The 27,445-nt window shown below is 41.7% G+C and overlaps 1 pseudogene; it reads left to right on the top strand.

Annotated features, from left to right (window-relative positions):
• The first annotated feature begins 515 nt into the window (after nt 1-515).
• On the top strand, nt 516-27,445 carry LOC148435814 (uncharacterized; annotated as a pseudogene).

Raw genomic sequence — 27,445 nt, 5'->3', positions numbered from 1 at the left:
GCTATTTGTGGACACCACATACTGTGAGGACCCAATTACCTATACGGATCCATATAATTGGAAGGGACATCCCTCTAGCGGATACCAGGAATTATTTCCAAGACAGGCACCTATACTAGAGCGAGACTGCTACTGTTCCCCTATAGTGGCTATATGGAAAATTAGACCTATATGGACTTGAGGTTGTGGGTGAGATCCTACATGCATATTTACCCATTGATGTTTTTTAATATGTCATATTTCATGTTTTAGTAACAGAATATTTTCATATTGATTATTTTATTTTTTATCTTCTATATAATAAATGTGGATGGAATCCAATGATTAATTTTAACTAATAACGTATATTTATTATTGTTAGCGCTACCCTCTTCTTTTGTGATACTACTTTTGTGTTAGGGAGTGACTATCCTGAATATTGGTAGCTGCTAGAGTAGCAACCCTTTCCAGCGCTTATTTATACCTTTCAGGTTTTTCTTTCTCTTGTATATATAGTCATCAAATAAGCAGCAGATATGAGTTGTTTTTCGAATTTTGAAGAACGATTAAATAGGAGGCAGGCCTATATTACAAAATGGGACTCATCAGTGGAAGAAAATAGAGGTGATATAAATTATGATTTAAAAGAGGGGTTTTATAAATTGGAGGACTTATTAAAGTCCGAATTAAAACACTGGCTAGATAGTACAAACTTACAGAAATATCTAGACCAAAAGATGATCCCTAGAGGTCTTAGACTTTTTAAACCATCTATTTTTCAGGAAACTTATGAGTTCCAGAGTGAATGGGAGAGGATCTTAGATAAATGTTCTTTTTCCTTAATGGAACTAATTATTTCCTTTAGAACTAAAAAAGTAAAAACATTAGAGACAGAAATTGAGGCATTAAAAATTTAATTAGAACCGGCGAATCACACAAAAGAATTTAAGGAAAGAGATCAAATGATAAATGACAGGGTAAATAAATTAGAACAATCCCTAATAGAAATTAAATGTAAAAAATTTAAAAGTGATCAGGATGATTATAGAACTAATTCAGTCAGAACCTACAAAAACAATTATCAAAACAAAAGTAGGAAGACAAACATTAGATTCCAACAAAGGGGAACAGAGTTTTGTCCCCAACATTGGGATCGACCTCAACCAACCCATCGGAACAGAAGGATGGATAATCACTCAAGGAATATGGGAAGAAAATATAGACCCTTTTCGGATGACTATTCACCCCAATACCCTAAAAATAGTTACACCCATTCAAATGAGGGAGATAGGTCCATTATAAATACAAATAACTTAGGGGCCAAACCAAAAGTTAAAAAATTCCCTCAATCATCTGTTCCCAGTAACTCCCCAGGGTTTTGTTTTAGACCAACGACCCAAGAGACGATACAGGGATTACATACTCAATCGAGAGTGGGAGTCGGGGACCCCAAAAAGGAGGGATTCCAATTTAGAGGAAGAAGAGGAGGAAGAATTGTGAATTTAAAGAGAAAAAGAAAGGTAGAGAGGGAGAGCAATGAGAAAAAGGGTAATAAAAACAAAACCATAAGTATTTTTAATTGATCATCAAAAAAGCTTACTGAAGCAGAGATGTCTCTTCTTAATAAAGGCTTCAAATTTTCCCCTTCCGTCATGCCCAATATGTTTGATCTATTTATAGAACTCAATAGATTTGTAAGAACTCTCTGCCGTAAACATTTTTTTGCTAAACAGAGTTTGAATAGAAGAAAAGAGGATACCTTCCCTATAGTTTTGGACATCAATGATGATCCAGCTATTAACACCCTAACAGAATTATGGGAAGAAAGTAATTGCTGTTTGCCAAGTGAAACCCAACAACTTTTTAATATTAATAAAGGTGGAAGAGGATTTAAACAAAAATCTGAGTTCTATCCCATTAAGTCAAAGGGTTCTAGTACAGACAGTTTCTACAAAACTACTTTGGAGGATTTTAAGATTATGTGCCAGTCTACTCCAAAAAAGGAGAAAAAAATGAATCTAAATGGGAAAGAAAGGCTATAAAGGATTTGATGTCAGATACCTCCATTGTCATCAAAGAGGCAGACAAAGGAGGGGGACTAGTGGTGCAGGATAGAATAGATTACATCAAGGAAGCTAACAGACAGTTGGAGAATGAACTGTGCTATGAGAAATTGTGTATCGATCCTACTAAGAAGTTTCTAATAGAATTACATACTCTATTGGATGGGGCTTTGGAGGATGGAGTCATCTCCAGAGAGGAATTCCGGTTTTTGTTTTGTGCACATCCCACTACACCTATTTATTATCATTTACCGAAAATCCACAAGTCCCTCACTTCACCCCCAGGACGACCTATTATTTCTGGCATTGATTCTCTTTCATCTAATTTATCGTTTTATGTTGACTTTTTTTTTTACAGCCCCGTGTCTCAATGTTAAGATCACACATAAAAGATACCACCCATTTTTTGCAATTAATACAGAATATCGAATGGAGAGTCTTATGCTTTTCTAACTATGGATGTGCAAAGTTTGTACTCCAATATCCCACATAATTTGGGAATAGAAGCTATTTCCAAAAGACTCAATAAAGATGGTGATCTTACAGTGAGACACAGGACTTTTCTTCTTGATTCTATTGCTTTCATTTTACAGCACAATTATTTTCTGTTTTTAGACACTTTTTATTTACAAATTATGGGTATGGCCATGGGGACCAGGTTTGCGCCAAGCTATGCCAACCTCTACATGGGGGAGGTCGAGGACCACCTCGTGTGGGGGGGGCGGCTTTGGCGCACACCTGGTCCTCTATGGCTGATACATTGATGACCTTTTCTTCATTTGGAATGGGGATAACACATCTGCACAACACTTTTTCCTTTTTGAATACCAATTTGTTTAATCTTCAATTTACGTATGTTTTTGACACTAACCGGATTTCCTTTCTGGATTTGACTCTAGAGGTCCAAAACAATAAGATAGTTACATCCAATTTTTCTAAAGAAGTAGGTAGAGATGCATATTTGCATTTTAATAGTGCACACTACCCTCCCTGGAAAAGAAACATCCCTAAATGCCAGCTACTCCATCTTAAAAGAAACTGTTCGACAGTGGAATCTCTTGATAAACAGGCAGAAAATATGATTAAGTCTTTTCATCAACGGGGTTACCCAAAAGTGGTCATTGATAAAGCCCTAAATGAAGTTAGCTCCAAATAAGAAAATTAGAAAAGAAGAGAGGGACTTCAATAAGGAGGTCACTTTTATATCTACATTCAACAATCAGTATTTACAGGTCAAAAATATAGTGCAAAAAAATTATAATATCTTGAAACAAGATCGCCTTTTATGTGACCTTATCCCCCTAAACCGGTATTTATTTTTCGTAAAAACAGATCATTGAAAACTTTATTGGCACCTAGCTACTTAAAATCATCCACGGATCAACCAATAAAGAAATGTCACAACATTACATGGCTCCAACCTAAACCGAAAGGGTTCTATAGGTGTGGAGGGAACAGATGTAAGGGGCTTACAAATGCAGAAAGCCATACAGTCCTTGCTGCAAGCAGGGGTAATTGTGCCAGTCCCGCTATCTCAGTGGGGGGTACCGGTTACTATTCTACTTTCTGGTACAAAAGCTGAATGGGTCTCATCGGCCTATACTCAAGCTCAAATCCCTTAACAAATTCCTCAGGGTACCCAGGTTCAGGATGGAAACCCTACACTTTATCATCCTAGCTATGGAGCCTGGGGACTTTATGGTATCTCTGGATATTCAGGACGGGTACCTACATGTACCTATAGCAACCTCACATCAGTGATATCTCCGGTTTGCTATACTACAGCAACACTTCCAATTTCAGGCTCTGCCCTTTGGACTATCCACAGCTCCATGGGTGTTTACCAAAATTATGGCTATCATGGCGGCCCACCTGCGTAGTCAGGGTGTCCGACTGTTACCATAGCTGGACGACCTCCTGCTCTTAGCAGGATCCCCAGAAGTTCTTCACTGCCATCTATGGCTAACCATTGCTTTCCTTCACAAGCACGGATGGTTAATCAACTGAAAAAAGTCCTCCCTGAATCCTTCACAGAGAATGTTTCATCTGGGAGCCCTGCTGGATTCTCAGGATCAGAGAATCTTTCTGACATCAGACAAGATCGCCACACTTCAACTACAAGTGTGCAGATGTCTCCACAGTAGCCGGGTGTCGATCCACTCAGCAATGCAGGTTCTGGGATCCATGGTGTCCACTTTTGACAGTGGAGCATGCTCAGTTTCATTCCAGGATTTTGCAAAGGCTGATCCTCTCCAGGTGGAACGGGTTACCCCATCGGATCAAAGCTCAGACAATGGTACTCTCCGGAGGTGCGTCTGTTGCTCTCTTGGTGGCTACAGACATCTCATCTAACCAAGGGTTGCCCCTTTTGTATCCCAGACTGTGTACTCCTAACAACGTATGCCAGTCTCCAGGGCTGGGGCGCAGTGACCAGTCCACACTTTCAAGGTCGCTGGACATCGATCAAATCAACCCTGCCAATCAACATATTGGAACTATGAGTAGTCTATAGAACCCTTATACTGGCCAAGAACATACTTAACGGAAAACCTGTACAGGTACAGTCTGACAATGCCACAACAGTGGCTTACATCAACCATCAAGGAGGCACTCAAAGTCGGGCAGCAATGACAGAAGTGTCACGTATTCTGACATGGGCCGAGGGTCACCTCCCGGCCATCTCTGTGATGGTCATTCAGGGAGTTCTCAATTGGGAAGCAGACTTCCTCAGCTGTCACGACGTGCATCCCAGGGAATGGTCTCTTCACCAACAGGTTTTCAACTCCTACTGAGCAGATGGGGCCTCCCAGAGGTGGACCTCATGGCCCCCCAACACAATCACAAACTGCCAGTGTACAGGTCCAGAACAAGAGATGCCAAGGTAACCTTTGTAGATGCATTATCAGTGAAGTGGACCTTCCAGTTTGCATACCTATTCCCTCCAGTCTCCCTTCTTCCTTAAGTTCTTCGGAAGTTCAAAGAAGATGGAGGCACTGTCCTGCTCGTGGCTCCAGCTTGGCCCAGACATCATCTCTCCATCGACACTCCATTCCTGCTGCCTCAATGACCATATCTGTTGTCTCAGGGTCCTTACCTTTACCCGGACCTAGGTCGTCTGTCTTTGACAGTTTGGCTCTTTAGACATCCCTCCTGAGGTCCAAAGAATTCTCTAGTTCTGTAGTCAAAACTATGCTCAGAGCATGTAAGCCAACCTCTGCACGGATCTACCACAGAGTGTGGCATACATATTTCCAATAGTGTCGTACCAGAAGCTACGGCCCCCAAGTGGTTAGGATTTCCAGAGTCCTGGCCTTCCTTCAAGCTGGATTGGACCTTGGACTCTGCCTGGCCTCACTGAAAGTGCATGTCTCTGCTCTATCCATTTGGTTCCAGCATAGACTTGCTCCACTTCCGGATATCCACACTTTCCTCCAGGGTGTCCTCTGTATACAACCTCCCTTTGTTCCTCCAGTGGCTCGGTGGGATTTGACTGTAGTGGTTCATGCCTCCATTCAAACCCCTGGATTCTGTGGAACTCAAGTGGCTCACAGTGAAGACTCTTTCTTCTGGCTATGGTGTCCTCCAGAAGGGTGTTAGATTTAGGGTTGCTCTCCTGTTGCTCTCCATTTATGATATTCCATCAGGACAGGGCTGTGCTTCGGACTCACCCTGGTTTCCCTCCTTAAGTAGTTACTAGAACGATATATAAGGCTGCCCACCTCTCTGCAGTTGAATCGTGACAGGCAGCTCCCTAGGGGTCCTCCAACACCCTTAAATCCAAATAGAAAATTTATTTATATTAAAGGATAGTGCCACAGTGTCTATCCCGTAAAGTAAATAAGTAGAAAAATTATTTATTATACCAGGTACGTGAATAAGTATCACATGATAAAATTTACATCATAAATAATAAACAATAAAAAGTGTAGAAGCAACTTATTATCATATAAGAAGTATGAACATGAAAAAGTTTCTAAACAAAGACACATATATTGAATGAGGATCTCAATGAAAAGCTCCAGCTGTATGCTCTAATCTCATGCAATTGTGCTGTGTCTTATGTATCCATCTATTTAAAAAGTAGATAAAAATGTAGCATATGCATATGAAAAATGTATCCTTTCTGTAAATATACAGTGTTCATTTTAGACCAATTGGTAACCAATCCTTTAGTGGGAATTCAAACAACTTGTGCTTGCTTGTTAATATAAAGTTCCACTGCTGATCCGCATGCAGTCCCAGCGTTTACCAGTCTAGAATAATCAACCAGTATGGCGTATCCCTCTATAGGCTGTGTTTTAGAAGAAATGGGACCGGACTTAATAGCCCTCCCATTGCCCACTTAGAGATGTTCGGGCTGGGAGATATAGGCAGGTACTCTGCTCACCTGGTAATATTTCGCTTTCATAACATGCCGGGTCTCGCTTCTGTGCTGATGTGAAAGCCGAGATCACTGTGAGCTGTGTATCAGCTAGCTTGTCAGAATGGCTGGCGGCACATGTCAGACCTTAGCCGTGATGGTAAATTGAGCTCAACTGAGGCGCTCTGTACAAGCAAATCAACTCCGGAGCACCAGCAGTCATGGCAGGGGATCAAAACCAGGGGCTGTAATAATGCAGGGTCTGGGATAATGCAGTGACACTCTGCACAGGGCTCCACATTTCAGGTCCGGAATGCAGGCTTAACTTCAGGGACACACTAACGCGTTTCTTTCTCATTAGAGAATTTCTTCAGAAGTAAAGTAGTTACTAGTTCCAATTAATGAGGAAATTGAAGTCCTGGGTTTTCAATCACCAGACCTATCAGCAGGTGAGGCCTCCTTGGATGTGGTCCGTGCCAAAAAAAAGAAGGGAGACAGGTCCAAAGACCAAATCCAAGACTCTATGATGGAGCACTCTTATAGCTAATCGGCATGTAATAAAATCTAACTTTTATTATGTTCAGACTAAAAATAGGACTAACATAACAAACAAACACTGAAAATGATAGGGGAATGGTAAGAAGTGTAAGGGAGAAGAATATCCCTGTGAAGGCAGCGAAATATACGAAAGACAATACAACACAAATTCACAAAAAATATACACAATACTATACAGTATTGGTGTATCAAAAACAAGGTATAAAATACACCCAGGTATTAAAGGTATATCATCAAAAGTTCATACAATGGAGAGATATAGAAATATCAGTATAGCAAGCTAAACATATAATAAGAAAATCTCTAGATGAATGAAAACAAAATCCAGTCCTGTCAATGGACCAATCACTATAGAGATATACCATATAGTGCAGACAGAAGAAAATGAGGGATGTCAGAAATCCTGATCTATCACAGAGTTCTACTGCTTGCCATTATGCTTAGGCAGAGAATGGGAAGTGAGAGACCCATGTGTCACAGTAACCCCTCGAAATTAAAGTAAGGTCACGACCCTATAGCAGGCATTCATTTCAATCCCCTCATTGTCATACTAAAATAGGACAAGGAAGGGGGAAATTACTGGGCTGCAGGGGGAGGTGATGAGAATGTAAAGTCAAAGTATACCATTGATCAATATTTGCCTTATAGATCCTCAAAATAGGATAATTATGGCGGCATTTATACCATATAGTATAGAAAAATGAAAGTACAGGGTGTAAGAAGCCTGTTCCATCAACGAGTTCTGCTGCTTCCCATCTTGCAATAAGCAGAGGCTGGGAAGTGAGAGACCCGTGCTTCACAGTAACCCCAGGAAAATGTAGACAATATCAAACCCCTTCAACAGGCATTCGTTTCTACCCCTTTATTGTCTTGCTAATATAGCATTGGACAAGAGAAAAGGGAAATTACTGGGCTGTAAGCGGGGAGAGATAGGAGTATATAGAAACAAATCTACCCTTATTTGTATAGGTATGTGATCACATAACATTATTCTAAACCCAGTTGATATATGGTAACAAAGAACTTTATAGGTACTGGATAATAGGTAACAATCACCTTATAAAAGGAAAAGTAGTGGGGGGAGGGGTTCACAAATAATAGTTGTACAATGGTGTCAAAATAATATACCTAGCTTAATTTGAGGCAATCAAAGAGTAAAAATTCCTTATCTATAGAGAAAGGTAAGATTTGTAGCTTGTCAGCAATATATATAATGCAGCACTCTTTATGCAACACTTATGAAGCAACATAAATCCTGATAAATGTGCTAATTAACTTGCAATTGAAACAATAAACTTGCTGTTATAATGTAACAATATTTAGTAAACAGGGGCTGCGTCTGAGATGTCAGAACCGTAGATGTTACATAAAGGAAATAGCTCCAAAATTAGTAAATCGTTAAATCCAAATATGACCTGGGTGTAGGGGTGTCCTACATCGTACACATGCAGGGCACCCTGGGGACCGACACACATTTCGCCAGCGTGGCTTGATCACGGAAGAGTCAGCTACAAATGAGTTGAAAGCTTCCACTGGTTATCTAGGATTAGTAAGCCAGTGAGGAAGCTGTAAAGAACGATTGGCATTTGTATCAGCCAGTCAGCAATGAGCTCAGTTATGAGCAGACTGCAGGTAGCAGATAGCAGGGGCGGGGTCAAAACAGAGGCTCATGCAGCTGTGTTAGCAGCTTGTCATGAACTGCTAGCCCTGCGTGTAAGCAAAGGATGTGAATGATATCTTGCAGCTGATTGCATATTGTGCTACACGGAGTATGTACACATGCCATTAGTGCACGATATCAGTGTAAAACATATAGATGCTAGATAATTAGGGAAAGGAAAAAGGGGAGGAGGGAGGGAAAATGGAGATGACAGAATGGGAAGAAAGACACATAATGTTAGTTAAGGACCTGAGTGAGTGCCTGTTATAACAGGTATACATTTTGTAAAAAGCAATACGAGTTTTAATAGAGTGTTAAACTCAGGACAAATAACCCTTCTAGGTTAGATGAAATCTGAGATTGAAAAACTAAAAGTATAAAAGAATATGCCATAGCAATTAGATTCACTGGAATGCTATAATGTATTATGCTATGTAATAAGAATTCAATCTAATTCCATATACCCAATCAGAAGTTAATCCTGTGTCTCAAAAGATATCCATTAGATCTGAAATTAGTCATCCATTGGTCTCAGAGGTTGTATTACTGAATATTAATATGGGTATACATTTAAATAAAAAATTACAACAATACTAAAAATTTATTAGATTTGATTCTTTAAAAATGAAAATAGATGGTATTAAAATGTAATAATATTGAGATCAATATATAAAGTTAAAGAAATTGGATAAAACATTAGTGACTAAAATTAATAATATCGATGCATAATATAATAGTGTGAAAACTGTAAGATAAATATAACAATAGTAATAAGGTGCAAGTAAGTGCATGAAGGAATAAAAAGAAAAAGAAAAATATCTATATGGATATTGAAATAAAGTGACTGTGATTCGAATAAATCCTGAATCAGTGGTAACCATAAATTAAGATATATGTGCTATAAGTGCAAATAAGAAGAAAGAAAATATAATTGAATTAATAGATAGGGTGTAGCGTGATATATTGTATGTGAAGTCTATATAAAATATAATTTTGGGTCATATCACTGGCAAAGTAATATATTGTGGTTATAAATAATCCTGTCCATAAAAAAGTAATTGAAACAGGATAAACTAATATGAAATAAATGAAATAATGACGTGAGAACTGTATGGAATGATTGTATCAAATACCTAGTTACTATACTCTGGAAGTTACATAAGATATAATTGGAAGGAGAAAGATATTTTCTTTTAGTTTCATTCTTATATAAGAAAAATTATAATTGAGTATGGTTATGTAGAGAAATAGGATATTAGCCTAAAAATGGGTATAAAAAATTAAAACTGATAGGGAATAGATCATAACCTTTGATCTATATCATGAAACTAATGGGTCAAGAATGGACTATAACTGTTGTATTCGTTGAGGCCATGTGGAACCATGGTCCCCTACTTAAAGATCCATTCAGTTTCTTTCTTCAATAGGGTGTTGGTTAGGTCTCCTCCTCCTCGGATACCCATGTGGATTCTATCAAGACCAAAAGCTTTCAAGCTCCTGGGTTCCCCATTATGTTTGAGATGGAAGTGTCGAGCTACTGATGGGATCTTCTTCATCTTTAATAAATCTGTTTTGACATTCCTGATATTTCCTATGTGCTCCAAGATGCATACTTTAAGACTTCTGGTTGTCCGTGTCCTCAGGATATACGTGGACCGTACCAGTTCCCTTCAAACTCCTTATTTGTGCTCTATGGATTTCACAAGAAGGAATGACCAGCCAACAAATGGACATTGGCTAGACGGCTTTGCATGACTAGCTCATGCAGGCAGGCCTTCCTGTATCTGTTACTGCTCACTGTACTCGCTCTGTGGGTCCTTTGTGGGCAGCTCACCATGGCGCCTCGGCTGAACAGCTTTGTAAGGCGGCCATGAGGTCCTCAGTCCATATATTTCAAAGTTTTTATGCCTTTGATACCTTTCCTCTCGGCACAAGAGCATCCCCTCCCTTAAATGACTGCTTTGGGACATCCTCAAGGTATCGCTGTGGAACCCTATGGACCCTGAAGAAGAAAATGAGTTATGGTAAAACTTTCCTTTGTTAACTTTCTTCGAAGTCCATAGGGTCCTCAGGGCACCCGCCCTGATGCACCTGGCTTCACATGGGCTATGTTTATGGTCACCGGATTCCCATCTTCTTCTATTGAGTGTGTGTACCAGTTATCCTTCTCTCTACTCTTCTGGCATGTCACGAACTGAGGTGCCTCGGAGGTGGGGTTCAGGGGGTTGGACCAGTGCATCCTCTGAGCTGAAAGCTTTAACTGTGGTGCTCGGTCCTCAACCACCACCTACATCCCCAAGGTCTCCCTGTGGACCCTATGGACTTCGAAGAAAGAGAGTTAACAAAGGTAAGTTTTACCATAACTCCCACTTTATGTTACATTATAGCTATACAATTTCCCTTTGTTTTACTATATATATATATATATATATATATATATATATATATATATATATATATTAGGGGTGTGCATGGGCCACTTTTCATGTTTTGGATCTGGATCTTTCTTAGTGCTTTGGATCTGGATTGGTTTTGCCAAAACAGCCCTTCCGTGTTTTGGGTTCTGGGTTTTGTGTTTTGGATCTGTATTTTTTTGGAAAAAAGCATAAAAACATCTAAAATCACAGAATTTGTTTTTTTTTGTTTCTACGTTATTATTAACCTCAATAACATTAATTTCCACTCATTTCCAGTCTATTCTGAACACCTCACAATATTGTTTTTAGGCAAAAAGGTTGCACCGAGGTAGTTGGATGACTATGCTCATCTAGGAGTGGCACTGCAGTGGAAGACAGGATGGCAGTTTGAAAAACTAGGCCCCAAAGAGTACATACTGCAATGAAAAAAAAAGCGATGCAAGATGGAATTGTCCTTGGGCCCTCCAACCCACCCTTATGTTGAATAAACACTTTAACAAACCAATAACTTCAGCACCAGGGTCTGCCACATGACTGTGGCTGAAATGATTGGTTCATTTGGGCCCCCGCAAAACAAGCTGGCAATTAATCTGTCCCTGCCCAAACTGGCTCTACAGAGGCAAGATGTCGTCCTCATCCTCCTCATCCACTGATTCCTCACCCTCTTCAGTTTTGTCCTCATCCTCACAGAGTATTAATTCGTACCCGTTGGAATCCACCACCACAGGTCCCTCTGTACTTTCTGGTGGCTGGTCTTCCTGGAAGAATTGTTAATTCATTTTGATGAACATCATCTTCTCCATATTTTGTGGAAGCAACCTCCTATGCCTTTCACTGACAAGGTTCCCAACTGCACTAAAAACTCTTTCGGAGTACACACTGGAGGGGATCAACTTAGGTAAAATAGAGCCAGATTGCACAGGGGCCTCCAAATTGCCTCTTTTTCCTGTCAGTACAGGTACGGACTGTCTGACATGCCTACTTGGATGCTGTCACCGATGTAATCCTCCACCATTCTGTCAATGGTGACAGTGTCATATGCAGTGACAGTAGACATGTCAGAAATTGTTGGCAGGTCCTTCAGTCTGGACCAGATGTCCAAACTTGGTCCTGTCTGCCCTGCATCACCACCAGCGGGTTGCTTAGGATAACTAAGTTGTTGCCTGGCAGCACCAGTTGCGGAAGAAAATGAAGAAGGAGCTGTTGACGTGTCACGTTCCGCTTCAGCTGACAGTGTTTTCACCAGCAGGTCTTTGCACCTCTGCAGGCTTAAGTCCGCCGGAAAGAGAGACACCATGTAAGCTTTAAACCTAGGATCGAGCATGGTGGCCAAAGTGTAGTGGTCTGATTTCATCAGATTGACCACCCTCGAATCCTGGCAACGCGAATAAATGGCTTCATCCAGTCCCACGTACCGAGCGGAATTGCTCCGTCTTAGCTCCTCCTTCACTTTCTCCAGCAGCTTCTGCAAAAGCCTGATGATGGGAATGACCTGACTCAAGCTGGCAGTGTCTGAACTGAGGGCCTAATTCAGACCCGCTCGTGAGCACTGAGCGCTCGCAAGCGTGTCGATGTTAGGCCAGTGCGCATGCACATGACGGAGGTGGCTCCGCCATGCGCATGTGTGAGACCCGGATAGCGATGGGCAAGCCGTTGCTATGGGTCTCGCTACAAAGGGGGCATGCTGTCGATGAGTGACAGCACGCCCCCTTTGGTGGGCGTGCCGGGGGCATGGCTGGCCAGATGGAAACGTTCCCATGGGAACGCCTACCGTCTGGGGCTGGCCCCACTGACATCACAAGTGATGTCAGTGGGAGTGCTTTTGGCTCTGATAGAGTCGAAAGCACTCCAGGGTTTGCGGCAACGAGACCCTACCACAAGGGTTTCGTCGCAAGCCCGATGGTCGCGATAGTCATGACCATCGCGACCATCTTTTTGGCAGCTCGCTATAGCTGTGGGTGGTCACCCACAGCTATGCGAGCGGCCAGGAGGCTGCTCTAAAAAAAGAGAGGGAGGGCACTGATTCAGAGTGACTGGGCTGGAGAACCTTACACAACACAGAAATCATTCTCCACTCGTTTGAGTCAGGTGCATACCTTCCTTTGCCTATGTCATAGGTGGATGTATAGGCTTGAATGGCCTTTTGCGGCTCCTCCATCCTCTGAACCATATAGAGGGTTGAGTTCCACTGCTTCACAACCTCTTGCTTCAGGTGATGGTGGGGCAGGTTCAAGAGTATTTGCTGGTGCTCCAGTCTTTGGCACGCAGTCACTGAATGGCGAAAGTGGCCAGAAATTTTTCGGGCCACCCAAAGCGTCTCCTTTCGCTTTTCAGAAAATTCTGCACCACCAAATTTATTGTGTGAGCAAAACATGGGACATGCTGGAATTTGCCCAGATGTAATGCCTGCACAATATTGGTGGCATTGTCAGATATCACAAGTCTAAGTGGTGTAAGCCATTGGGCGATGATTTCCCTCAGTTTCTCTAAGAGGTTGTCGGCGGTGTGCCTCTTACTGGAACTGGTGATACACAGCATAGCCTGCCTTGGAACGAGCTGGCGTTTCTGAGATGCTGCTACTGGTGATGCTGCTGTTGTTGCTGCGTAATGCGATACATCTACCCAGTGGGCTGTCACAGTCATATAGTCCTTAGTCTGTCCTGTTCCACTTGTCCACATGTCCGTGGTTAAGTGGACATTGGGTACAACCGCATTTTTCAGGACACTGAGGACACTTTTTCTGATGTCTCTGTACATTCTCGGTATTGCCTGCCTAGAGAAGTGGAATCTAGATGGGATTTGGTACCGGGGACACACTACCTCCATCAATTGCCTAAATCCCACTGCACTAATGGCGTATACAGGATGCACGTCTAACACCAACATAGCTGTCAAGGCCTCAGTTATCCACTTTGCTTCAGGATGACTGCTTCAGGATGACTTCATCATACTCGCTAAGGACTGTTGGAGGGTCAATTGCTTAGTAAAAGAAGTAGTGGTGTTCCTACTTCCTCTCTGGGATGATCGACTCCCAGCAGCAACAGCAGCAGCAGTAGGTGAGGCAATGCAGGATCCTCTGGAGGAATCCCGGATAGGAGAGTCTGTCATGCCAGTGACATGGCCTACAGGACTACGTCTGATCCTGACTGAGGAGGAAATTGACGAGGAGGGAGTTGACGGTGTGGTTTGCAGGCGCTTGGATACAACAGGACAAAGGGATTTAGGTGTCCCTGGATTGCTTACGGTCTTAGCCACAGTTTCTGAACTTGACAGTAACTTTTTATGAATGCGCTTCAGGTGACATATAAGGGAGGATGTTCCTAGGTGGTTAACGTCCCTACCCCTACTTATTTCACCTTTACATATGGTACATATGGCAAGACAGTTGTTGTCCGGATTTGGATAGAAATATTGCCAGACCAAAGAGGTGGAATGTTTGGTCTTCTGCCCAGGCATGACTGTGATGGGCTTTTTCATCCCACGGACAACAACTGTCTCCCCCTAACCACATCACCATCAGAATTTTCCTCGTCCACTTCCTCCTCAGCGCTAGCTATACTAATATCCTCATCCTGTTGTACTTCAACAGTGAAATCTTCAATTTGAATATCAGCAACTGGACTGTGGGTGCTCTTTCCAGCACTTGCAGAGGGCGTGCATATGGTGGAAGGAGCCAACTCTTCACGTCCAGTGTTGGGAAGGTCAGGCATCGCAACTGCCGCCACACTTGGACTCTCCTTGGGGATTTGTGATATCTTCTTAGAAGACTGCACAGTTCTTTGCTGTGCTTTTGCCAGCTTAACTCTTCATTTTTCTGGGACGAGGAGGGCTTTCATAGTCATGTGAAACTGAACCACTAGTCATGAACATAGGGAAGGACCTTAGCCGGTCCTTACCGTTCCGTGTCGTCAATGGCATATTGGCAAGTTTACGTTTCTCCTCAGACGATTTAAATTTAGTTTTTAAGGTAATTTTACAGAACTTTGGCTTTTTGGATTTTACATGCCCTCTACTATGACATTGGGCATCTGCCTTGGCAAACGACGTTGATGGCATGTCATGACTAGTGGCAGCAGCTTTAGCACTAGGAGTAAGTGGTTCTTGATCTTTCCCTATTTTATCCTCCAATTTTTTGTCCTCCATTATTTTAATGGAGTTAATCACCCCTGTAAAAATAATTTTTTTCGGGGCAGCAGCCCTCCATGACAGACAGCAGCTACAGCTACACCAATGACAATGACAGTGACAGGTGTTTTTTTTTTTGTGACAGCTACATCGGTGTCAGCGACAGGTGTTTTTTTGTGACAGTTACACCGATGGCAGTGAGAGGTGTTTTTTTTATGGCAGCGACAGCTACGCTGATGATAGTGACAGTTACACCGATGACAGTGACAGGCTTTTTTTATGACAGTGACAGCTATGCCGATGACAAGGACAGTGACCGCTACACCGATGACAGTGACAGGCTTTTTTTTTAGGTACAGCTACGCCGATGACAGTGACAGCGACAGCTATGCCGATGGCCGTGACCGCTACACCGATGAGTGACAGGCGTTTTTTTTTGACAGCGACAGCAACAGCTATGCCGATGATAGTGACAGGTGTGTTTTTTGGGGGGGCAGCAGTAGCCAGCCAGCCCCTATGGTCAGCATCAGCAGCAACCAACAAATCCCAGCTCCCTCCCTGTGCACACTCCACAGCAGGCCTTGACAAACAGCAGCACAGCACTGGACAACAGTAGCCAGCCAGCCCCTATGGCCAGCGTCAGCAGCAACCAAGACACAAATCCCAGCTCCCTCCCTGTGCACACTCCACAGCCGGGATGAAAAATGGCGGCGATCGCAGGACCTTTTATAGAATCCAAAACCTGCGACAATCCGACAGCGGGATGATGACGTTTTGCCTCGTTTTCAGATCCGAACCCGCTCATCCTTAATTATATATATATATATATATATATATATATATATACACAATTAGTCAAAGAGATACCTGTGATTTTTTAAACGTGTGTGATTTATTTTATTGTGATAAACTTATGTTCACATATTGGCGAATGTGATTTAAATGATTAGCGCTCTGTTGGATTGTTTCAGATGGTTATGCATTTAGCACATGGAATTATTTAGACAAATAAGCTGTCCATCTTCAAGTCTTACATTTGCTTTAGGAGCTGCTATATATTTAATTAGTCTTGTGTAATGCACTTTTAGTGTGTTTTCTAATAGTATTTACTAGGTGTGAGTTGCGCCTGATATATATATTTTTGCCTATAGTATTTATTTAGTACAGATTTTTTAAAACATTGCTCATTGGCATTTTTATTCTTCATGATTTGGTGTGATTGCAAGAATACCTCTTTCATTGATGGTGGTGATCATCCCTCCATTGTCTGAGCTTTTTTTCTATGAAAAAGTGCGAGTACTCCCCTAAAGCGACAAGTTGTTTCAAGATATATAGTAGCTTCCATAATCAGGACAAGTCTTCAGATGCTTATCAAATTAATTTCTGAAATGATTTAATGTTTTTTTTTACTCTTCCTGAAACTAGTTAAAAGAATTAAATTATACAAAAAAAAGGGACATATGAAGTACCAACAGTTGAGTACCTTCAGAAAAAATAGGATTTTAGTACTTACCAATAAATAAGGGGGCAGCCAGGTCGGCAAATCAATGGGGCGTAGTTGGTATTTGTGGATGGAGAGGGGGCGTGGCCACACAATTGCTTCATTTTGGTCCTGCCCCTGCTACACAATGCCAAGATTACCAAAATTGTGAAGCAGGTAGCAGGCCAAAAAGACTCATTTTGGTGAGAGGGGTGTCAGCAGTTGCCGGGAGGCTTGCCTGCTTTTCCGGGGGGCCGGGAGTCGGAATGGCTCACCAGGGTATTGCCAGTCATATAATTTGATAGAGTTTATTGAAGCCGGGATAGGAGAAATACACTCCCACCCCAGGTTCTCACAATGGTTTTTACAGTACAGAGGTGTATCTGGTGATCAAATGAGGGTACCCCTGAGTCTCTGGGCGGCAGGAAGGGGTAGATAGAGTAAATTGAATACACTCCCCAATTTTCCTTTTTTTAAAGAATGATGTTTGTTTTTCTTGGAAGGAGTGGGCCTCAATGACCTCATCAAGTCCTGCCTAGTCTGAGTGACTGCAACTATAACCAACCCTATTGAACGGATTGGGTATAAAATCCCGCGCTGTCGGGATGCTGCTGGTCAAAATACCGACAGAGGCATCCTGACAGTCCCTCCCTCTCCGCTGCATAACCCTAACCTTCCCCACCCTAAACCTAACACCCCCTCCCCGGTGCCTAAACCTATCCTTCCCTCCCTCCCTATTGCCTTAACCTAACCTCCCCCTCCCCGCACCCTGATCTTAACACTCCCTACCCGGTGCCAAACCCTAACCCTCCCCCTAACACCCCGATACTTACCTTTGGGATGTCGGCTGTTGGCATAATGGTGCCGGGATCCCGACCTGTCGGGATTTTGGCACCAGTATTCAGGACGTCGGCATGCCGGGATGCCGTCTACATCCCCTTTTGAACTCCTGCATTAGGACCCACTCATTCTTAGCAGCAAAGGGGTTAAATGTAGGAATTTAATGGAATGAAGCATCTTCAAGCTAAATAACCTGGGCCTGATGCAGAGTTGTGTGCATCTTCTGGCGTGCCGCCCCCTATGTGGACACTTGTCTTTCTATTAGTCATCATCAGTGCATGCTTGTACTTACCTTATAGCAGATGCACAAGATACACCTGGCACCAGGCATATTTATGTGTATGTTCAATTCAGCAGACATGACAAGCCCTCACTGAACTCTGCCTACATGACAAAGCCCTGTTACAGCCATTACATCTTTTCAGTCAGAAATGTACATGCAACTGAATGCATAAGTCGCTGCATCACTGATACTTCCATGCACAATGTGAAAAACACACAAGACACATTCTGCAAACACACGGGACGATTGATAACGATATCGTTGTATGATGTCCCAGGTGTGCTGGATGATTGATATCGATCATCCAGCACACCACCAACTACTAGAACGACCCGCAATCAATGATCGCAGGTCCCTATAGTAACCTGGTTGATATCGACCAGGTTGGCCTGCATGCACGGTCGATGGATGATATCGATATCATTCATACGTGCCCGCACATCGCAGGTCGTTGGGCACCGTAAAATGCACGATATGATCGATATCGTTCATATCGTCCATTTTAATCATACCTTGTGTATGCACCTATGGATTCAACTCTGTGCCCAGTTACAAAATTAATACAGCTACTAAAGATAGTCTATTCAACAACACCTGCAGGAAGCAGTTGTTATATGTACTATCTCAGTATAACACCAGAAATGATCACCAGCACTGCTGTGGATTGATGCGGTCCCTCTGGGGAAATGTGACTGCTGTCTTGTAGTTTGGTCAGGTGTGAAGCATTAATCTGTGTATGTTGGACAGTTAAGTGTGATAGTAAGAGAAATCTTACACAGCCGTAGGGAAGAATTGGAAGGGGAAACACAACCAAGTAGTAGTTAGGAAGTTGGGTTAATTAGATTTGACTGTATGGTCATGGGTCATAGAAATGGTTTCACTTCCTGGCAACTGTGGAATGTAAACATGTTTGACTGCCATGCAACATCTGTTCATCTTCACTTCTAATGGCATATATAGTTACTGCCTCAGTTTATTTTAAAGTATCAAGCTTGCTTAGTAAAACATACTAACCATGTAGCTTATGGGGGATGGAGCAGGCTCAGTGATTAACAGATTTTTAAATAATGGCATTAAGACAGAGGCAACATTTAGGATTTAACCTCTGCAGAACAGATGTAAGTCTTCCTGGATGACTGTGCTAGGAATGCCATTGAAGGAAATAGCTCTATCAGAAATTTTTATCTCAATTACAATTATTTCATTTATAAAAAGGTATTAAGTACGTATTTGTCTTGTTGGGGTACTTCTCTAAGTCAGCCCATACAAGAGCAGGTCAAATTAGAAGGTTATTAAATATGTCAATCATTTTGGGCCTCAGCATGCAGTGATTTGTTGCCAGTGTAGGAGTATATGAACTAGCCAGCGGGTTGCCAAGCTGCCGATCATTGACAGTTTTGACCATTAGATATAAATTGGCAATAGAAATAAATGCTAAATTAATCTTGCTTAGCATTTATTTTTATTGCTATTTTAAATCTATTGGCCAAAACCGCTGATGGCGGCTTTACCAACCCGCTTGTTAATAAATATACCCTTTAGTCCACTAGGCATTTCAGTTGCAATCAAGAATGGTTTACATCACTGAGCACATGTGACCCTATAACAGTCAGAGGGATTGAAGTCCTTACAGCCACAAAAGTCTGCACAATCACAGTGCACCTGAGAAATAAAAGTGAAACCATAGTCGCAGACATTCAGGATGTGTCATTTTTGCCAGATTTAGGGACCAACCGTAAGGTCAAGTTCACAGAGGGCAAGTGTGTTATGCAGAATAAAAGAGGGACTGTGATAACCACAGCAACCCAGTGCTAGCAACTTTATGTCCTAGACATGGAGAAGTTTTATGTGATAGCCAATCTATGGAGTTGTGGCACAGGTGGTTAGGCCACCTGGGGTATGATTATGCCCTGAAACTCCTTGATGGGATGGTGACGGGAATAGCCTTGAAAAAAAGACTGGCATGTCAAAGTTGTATAATAGGTAAGCAAACCTGCTGTCCCTTCTCAAAGGTATGTGGTTCGATGGAGGGAAATTCAGTGAATGAATATCGATATTTCCTGACATTCATCGTTGATTTCACAATAAATGACACACGTTTACTTCAAAGTCAATAGTTGAAGTAGTAAACAAAATATCAGACTACAAGAGTTTGGTGGACACTCAAACAAGTCAGAAGCTGAAAATCTTGAGATCTGACAATGGTGGTGAGTATGAAATAAAAATGTAGCCGTTTTCTTAAAGAAATATGGTATTGAGCACCAGCTAACTATTGCACAATTTTGGAGAAAGCACGGACTATGCTGAGTGACAAAGGCCTAGAAAAGTATTTTTGGGTAGAAGCAGTGTCTACCGCAGTATACCTGAATATCCATGCACTGAGTCTTTGGGTGAAGAGGGTATGCACATATACCCGAGAAGATATGATGTATGCTGGATCCCAAGTCATTGGAGTGTATGATCATGCTTGGATACTGACAAGAATGTAAAGGATACAGACCTATAGGGCATTACAAACAAAAAGCTTATCAAATCTAGAGATGTGTAGTGTTCCATGAAACCGCACCGTCTAATGTGAAGCTGGAACAAGAATCACAGCAGAAGCTTGTAATGCTGAGTATACTGACAGCTGGAAGTATGTCTGAATACCCAATCACAGAGCATGAGTTCTGTGAGAAACAATAAAGGAAAACCCCCTTTGAGGAGACATTTTGAGGAGTTTATAAATATCGCTTTCTGTGAACCCCAAAATAAGAAGCAAAGTCAAGTAACAACTGGAGTAATGGAAATGAGCAATACATAAAGTTATAGCATCATTGCAATGATACATGGGACTGTTAATAGGCCGAGTCACAGCAAGACAGTCAAGAACAAGTGGGTCCTTTTGGAACCATTTCCCATTATAAACCCTGTCTTGAATGGAATACCTTCATTGTCATTAACAAGCACCAAGGAATGTCAATGAAATAAGTAAAGCACACCACTTAATAAAACAAGCAGTATTACATCTCTATAAAATTCAGGTTAAAACATTTTTACAATTTATCATGCGCACAGCTGTAGGAAAGAAACTATTATACAGACGCTTTGTGTGCAAGTGCACAGCTCTAAAGCATTTGTCTGATGGTAATCTCTCAAACATCTCATAATTAGGATGACTCAGGTCTTCCAATATTAGCCTTTGATCTCTTTAGGACTCTTTTATCATAGATTTCCTGAGTGTGTAGCAATGCAACACCAATTATACCCCTTTTACACCAGAGCTAAAACCCGGGTTATTGCAGGGTTAATCCAGGCAGGTCCCTGGTGTAAAAGGGGAGAGGGTTGGATCGCCGGGTCGAGTGAGCCGGCAATCCAACCCTGGTAAATAGCAGGGTTTGACACGGGCATAGCCCGTGAATCCCTGCTGTGAGAACAGCGCACTTCGGGTCACGATGACCTGGAGTGCGCTGCAAGCCTGCCGATTGGTCCGGCTTCAGTGGCGCTTTGAGATGACGTCATCTCCAAGCATCCACTTTCATGCCGGGAAAGCCGGGTCTCTGCAGACCCGACTCCGGTGTGAGCGGCGCCGACTCGGGAATATCTCGAGTTGACGCCAGCTAAATTCCGGGTCTGATCTGGATAGGAACTCTGTTCCAACTCCGAGTCAGACCCGAAATTTTGGTAGAAAAGGGGTATAACTCTACCAGCCTTCCTAACCAACAGATCTAGGGCCTTATATTCAGAACCAGTAGAGATACCAAACCATATGATGATCCCATAGGTCAGGACACTCTCCACAATACTAATATACAAATTTAGCAAGGTCCTTTTGCTCACACAAACTGATCTTAATCTTCTTTAAAAAAAAAAAAAAAGCATTGATGAACTTTTTTTTTACCAAAAAAGCAGAATTCAAGGACCATGACAAAGTGAAATAATAATCTCTAATTATTATTATTATCCTTTATATGGTGCCACAAGTGTTCTGTAGCGCCTTACAAAGTACATAAACAAATGAGTGAACAAGACACCAGTGACTTAAGCTGCGTATCCACTTGCCAATTGGGTAACGACAGTATGATTACAACATTGTAATTGTACAGTTGTTCCTCATCCCCTGTAGTGCCTACACTGAACGATATGTCGTTCAGTGCAGGCACCCTCCCTCATCCCCGAACATGGCCGATGACTCGTTATAAGGCAGATTGACCGTTATGTTCAGGCAAAGATTGATGTCGGAAACGACCAGCGGGAGCACGCATCGTTGGTTGTTTCCGACATTATACTGCTTGATTTATGCACGATTAATGAGCGATTGAACGATTACGATGCAAGGACATGGTTTATATACATTGTTGCATTAGCGATTATAACACTCAAAATAAGTATCAGGGAGTCAGCACTCAAGTGTTAGGTGCCACTGTGGGGAGTAGGGAGTAGAAGAAAGTATAAGTAAGGATAAGCACATGAGGGAAGAGGGCCCTGCTCGTGAAAGCTTAATGTAAAAGATTCTACCTGCTCAATAGTCTTCCCATCTAAGAGGACAGGTAACTTTGGGACACTAATTATTTTTCTAAAGTCAATGACCATCTTTTTAGTTTTAGACATGTTTAAGAGTAGACAATCACCACTCAAACAATCTAATAGCCTTGTTTCTATATGCATTCTCGTCTTCATTGCTTATCTAACCAACAATAGCGGTATTGTCCACAAACTTTACGATCTTAACCAATTGTGATATTGACTCACAATCATGGTTACGGTGAATAGTGAATACAGTAGTGGGCTGAGGACACACCCCTACGGAAACCCTACATTCAACACCACCACCTCTGAAACCATATCAAATAGAGAAAGAAGGTCCTATCGCATAGAAATAATATGTTAATGTTATTAGAAAGATACCCCTAAATCTTCAAGAATTGTCATATATTTGTTCTTCATATGATAGAGGGTGCTGCCATAGGCCAAAAGTTATAATTTGATCAAAGGAGAGAAAAAAGAAGCCTATAATTGGCGCACAAATTAACTAAAATGTAACTTTTATTTATTAATATTAAAATAATCTGTAGTCATTAATAGCGAAATATGAAAATAGTAGTAATAGAGTGCAGAAAAATGGAAATGTGTGTATAAAAATCGGAACATCCCGTTATGTGTTTATTCCTATTTTAAATTCAATTAGCCCATATCATGTATTCCAATAATCCAAAAAAGGAAAAATAAGGTAATAAACTGTGTATTGTCTTTAATATATATTCCGCAGTTATTGCTCAATTTTGTACACAGATACTGTATATTCTTATGCAAAGCCTTTAAATATTTCCATGTGGATACAGGGGTTGCTGATCTCAATCTATATCTGTTAAGGTTATGTACTGCTTCAAGAATTATGCTGTTTTGATTATTATCCTATATAAGCACAATAATTCTGTTTAATCAAATAATATAATTTTTGTTTTAATCAGCTTGATTTTAATAAAGCTTATCAAACACTCTTTATTTTTAGGTGTGTTGTTTTAATAAATTATGTTAGCACTCATCATTGTGTCCAATTGCTTTATGAACAGTATACATATAATTTGCACCAGCAGTTCTCAATAATCAGATACAATGTTACAATTTGTTGTAGGGAATTGTAACCTTTATAGTGTGTTACATTAATATCCCTTCAGAGCTGCCCTGCTCACAGATTGCCACTGCTAGGTTCAGTATTCAGACAGTCTTAATAAATGACAGACTGCCCTGCACTTGCCAGCAGTATATTTTATGGCAAGGTAGTCGGTTGTTAGCGTATTGTGCTTGTTAGGTTTACTGCCGTAAACCTCTAAACATAACGAGCTCTCCATCCGACAATTGGAACCCCTACAAACATGTATCGTGCGGCTGAGCGGGCAAATATTAATACATTTAGGCTTAATGTTTCACCTCTGAAACCAAACTCTGCCTGTCTGATAAAAAATGTAACACCCAATTACAAGTAAACTGTTTCACATGTGTTTAAACAGTTTTAGCAACCAGAGAACTGGTAACAGTGTTAAAAGTGGAACTAAAATCAACACATAAGATTCTTACATAGGTATTCTTTTGTTCCAAGTTCGATTTGTGCATGATGTAAAACAGTCAAGACTGCATCATCCGTCGAACAATATACACAGAGATCTGGGTTTGACTGCGCTGATTTGTTGCTGTACCACTCAGCTTTCTTAAATGGATAGTTAATTGAAGACATTTATATGGAGTATTTCAGGTTTCAGGGAGACTCCCTGAAATAGTAGCAATCTCCCTGGTTGCACCTTACCCCCAATTATGAAGCATATAAAAAAAACAAAAACGCTAAAACCATTCAAATGGCATCATTAGCATAATTTCCCTGCATTGGGCACAATAATCCCAAAGGCTATAAGCATTTTCTGAAAAAAGTATTAGTGTGTTTCCTTCAACAAGTAGATCTTACGAACTGCTTTGGGGCTCATTTAAAATTGGATGAATACTAATTTTATGACACAACCCTCAGATGTAGCAGTACACGTTAACTTTAACGCATCCTTATGGGTGTTTCTTTCACAATCTCCCTGAAATGCTTCTTCAAAAGTAGGTAAGTATATTGTAACGCTGGCCACACATCTAAAGTTATTTGTCCAACCAGCCAACTAGTTGATTGGTTGGATGAAAATCTGGTACGGTATGAAAGCAAATGACAATCAGCAATTTGCTCCCAAACGCCGGAAAATGGACAAAAATTGTTGTTTGAACAAATTGTTTAGATCAAACATTTAACAAACTTATCTGTCGACCATTTACATCTGTTTTCTGGCATTTAGGAGCAAATTGCTGATCATCAGTTACTCTCATACGTTACCAGATTTTCATTCCAACCAATCAACTAGTTGGCTGGTTGGACAGATAATCTTTAGATGTGTGGCCAGCTTTAGGTCTAGAGCAAAGTGATCATTGTTGTTACATTAAGCTAGATGCTGCACTATAACATATATACAATGTACGTTCAGAGTTTGATCACTGTCTATGTCACAAGACAATAGAGAATAAATTGTTCCAAATAGTCGTGTATGTTGATGAACTGTTGCTAGCAGGTCAGTAGAAGCAATAGTCAGTATTAAACATCTATTGGAGGAGAAATTCAAGTTGAAAGACTTAGGGCCTGCACATCACATACTAGGCTTACGGGTCAAAACTTGGAGATGGGAACAGTCGCAATTGTTAAACATGTCATTATTATGGTCAATTAAGCAAAGTGCAGAATAATGGGTTAAAAGATGTGGGACAGGTATATGGGGGTGCTGTGTGGATGGGACAGGTGTTTTAAACATTGCATGTGGGAGTTACAGGTGTAGCCTCAAATTACTCCAAAATCAACTTTTTTTATTCTTGTCAACTTTTTAATTTTTTTTCATTTATACTTAAATGAAAAAAAAGGTTACTTTTATCTTTTTAAAAATTTTTTGGGGACAGTGGTTAATGTCTATACTGTAAAGGTGCCTACACACTTGGCAATTTTTTACACAATATGCCTGATTCCGATGAATCGTGACAACGAATCATGTAAAATATGCCCAAATTGTGTTTCCACTCACGATGCTGATGTGCCGTACCTGCTGGTCGTACATCGCATCTTCAGATCTGCCGTGCTGTAGGGCAGGTTTGCCAATCTGGGACATTATGTGGTGCCGATCGTGCGTACTCTTTACTCACAATGCATGGCACGATCCATCGTACATCGCATAATTTGACTGACAGGACCCTGTACATGCCCAATCGCCATCTTGTGCAGCATCATGGTTTGAAGAAGGAAGGACGCGATTTGAGAGCCTGCACACCCAAGTCTGGACATTGGCCCTCATTCAGAGCCACTCGTAAGCAGCAGCTCGTTCGCTCCGAGCGATGTTTGCCAAACTGCGCATGCGTACGGATCGTTATACGCATGCGCGAACCAGTCAGTGTGGCCGAAATTCATGTGCTCGCAAAATAGCGAATGCCTGCTAATTTGAGTGACAGGATGAGGCGTATGTGAGTGGTAACAGGGGAAGGTGCTTGAAAACGGGGAGTGGAAATCAGAACGCAGGCGTGCTTAAAGGACAAAACGGGCGTTTTATTGGTGTGCATATTTAAAACAGCAGCATCATTGACCACGTCACTGGGTTTTTTTTAGCCAGAACTGCTCGCAAAATTGTGGTAGCAAAAACCAACCACAAGAATAGCGAGCAGTTCATACCCTGTTCGATGTACTCGATTAATCTAATAAATAGCGGACATGACGTCGGATGCGAGCGGCCAGGGGGCGTAGTTTCCCAAAAAACTACCGCAAGTTTTGTTCGCTCGTTCAGACCTAGAGGTGTGAACAGACCGCAAACAGCGAACGGTTCATTTGAATAGCCACTCCTATTTTCTGGACGAGCGAGCGCAAATAGCGACCGGCTCTGAATCAGGGCATTATTTGTTTGGTAAGTATATTGCTGCTGCATTGATGCACCACCACTGCCCACCAATGTGAGCCACCCACTGTCCCTCTATAAATCCATGACCCAGCCACCGCCCGCTTATATGAGGTGGGCGGTGGCTGGGTCATGCAATATACACCCTGTCCACCAATGTGAGCCATCCACCTACCCACTGCCCACCAATGTCACCCATCCTCTGTCCCCCTATAAATGCATGACTCTGCCACCGCCTGCTTATCTGAGGCATGTGGTGGCTGGGTCATGCATTATACACCCTGTCCCCCAATGTGAGACACCCACTGTCCCCCTATAAATGCATGACCCAGCCACCGCCTGCTTATATCAGGCGTGCGGTGTCTCGGTCATGCATTATACACCCTGTCCCCCAATGTGAGCCACCAACCAACTCACCAATGTGAGCCACCCACTGTCCTCCTATAAATGCATGACTCAGCCACTGCCCGCTTATATGAGGCGCGCAGTGGCTGGGTCATGCAGTATGCACCCTGTCCCCCAATGTGAGCCACCAACCAATGTGAGCCACCCACTGTCCTCCTATAACAAATATATTACAACACCATAACAAACATATTAAAATCCTGTTAAAAGTCATTAAAGTACAAAAACAAACATATTAAAATCCTGTTAAAAAATATATTAAAATACCGTAACAAACATTACAATCCTGTAAAAAAAAACATATTAAAACACCATAACATGAACACTTAAAAATGTACCTAAAAATTTTAAAATAATCAACATTAAAAATCACAAAACTATTCGCAATTATTGCTAAAACTGTATATGTCCATATTTTTCTCCTTCCTAGGAATGTCTATGGATAGCGAGCGCAAATGTGTCACTGGATTCCTGGAGATCATGCAGTCCAAAGAATGTCTATGGTGGATAAGCTGTAGACAATATCACAATAAGTCCCAAAAATTGGCAGCGTTGGAGGAGTTGTTGGTATACACCAAAAAAATTGTTTTGGATGCTAACCTCAAAACAGTCCATCAGAAAATCCAAAATTTAAGGACGGTTTACATCAAGGAGTATAAGAAAGTGGACGATTCCAAACAATCCGGAACAGGCATAGACGACCTCTATCAACCAACGCTGTGGTACTACAACCTGATGACCTTCATCAGTGATCAGGAGCCACAATGCCAGTCTGTCTGTAAACTTGATGGCCGAGTGAGAGGGAGAAGAGGAGGCGGCAGAAGTGAGCGGAGCATCTGA

This window comes from Taudactylus pleione, unplaced genomic scaffold (assembly GCF_031769625.1).
Source record: "Taudactylus pleione unplaced genomic scaffold, aTauple2 ptg001990l, whole genome shotgun sequence".
NCBI classification, from domain to species: Eukaryota; Metazoa; Chordata; class Amphibia; order Anura; family Myobatrachidae; genus Taudactylus; species Taudactylus pleione.
The sequence above is the reverse complement of the archived record's forward strand: the minus strand, read 5'-3'. Positions and strand labels throughout refer to the sequence as shown.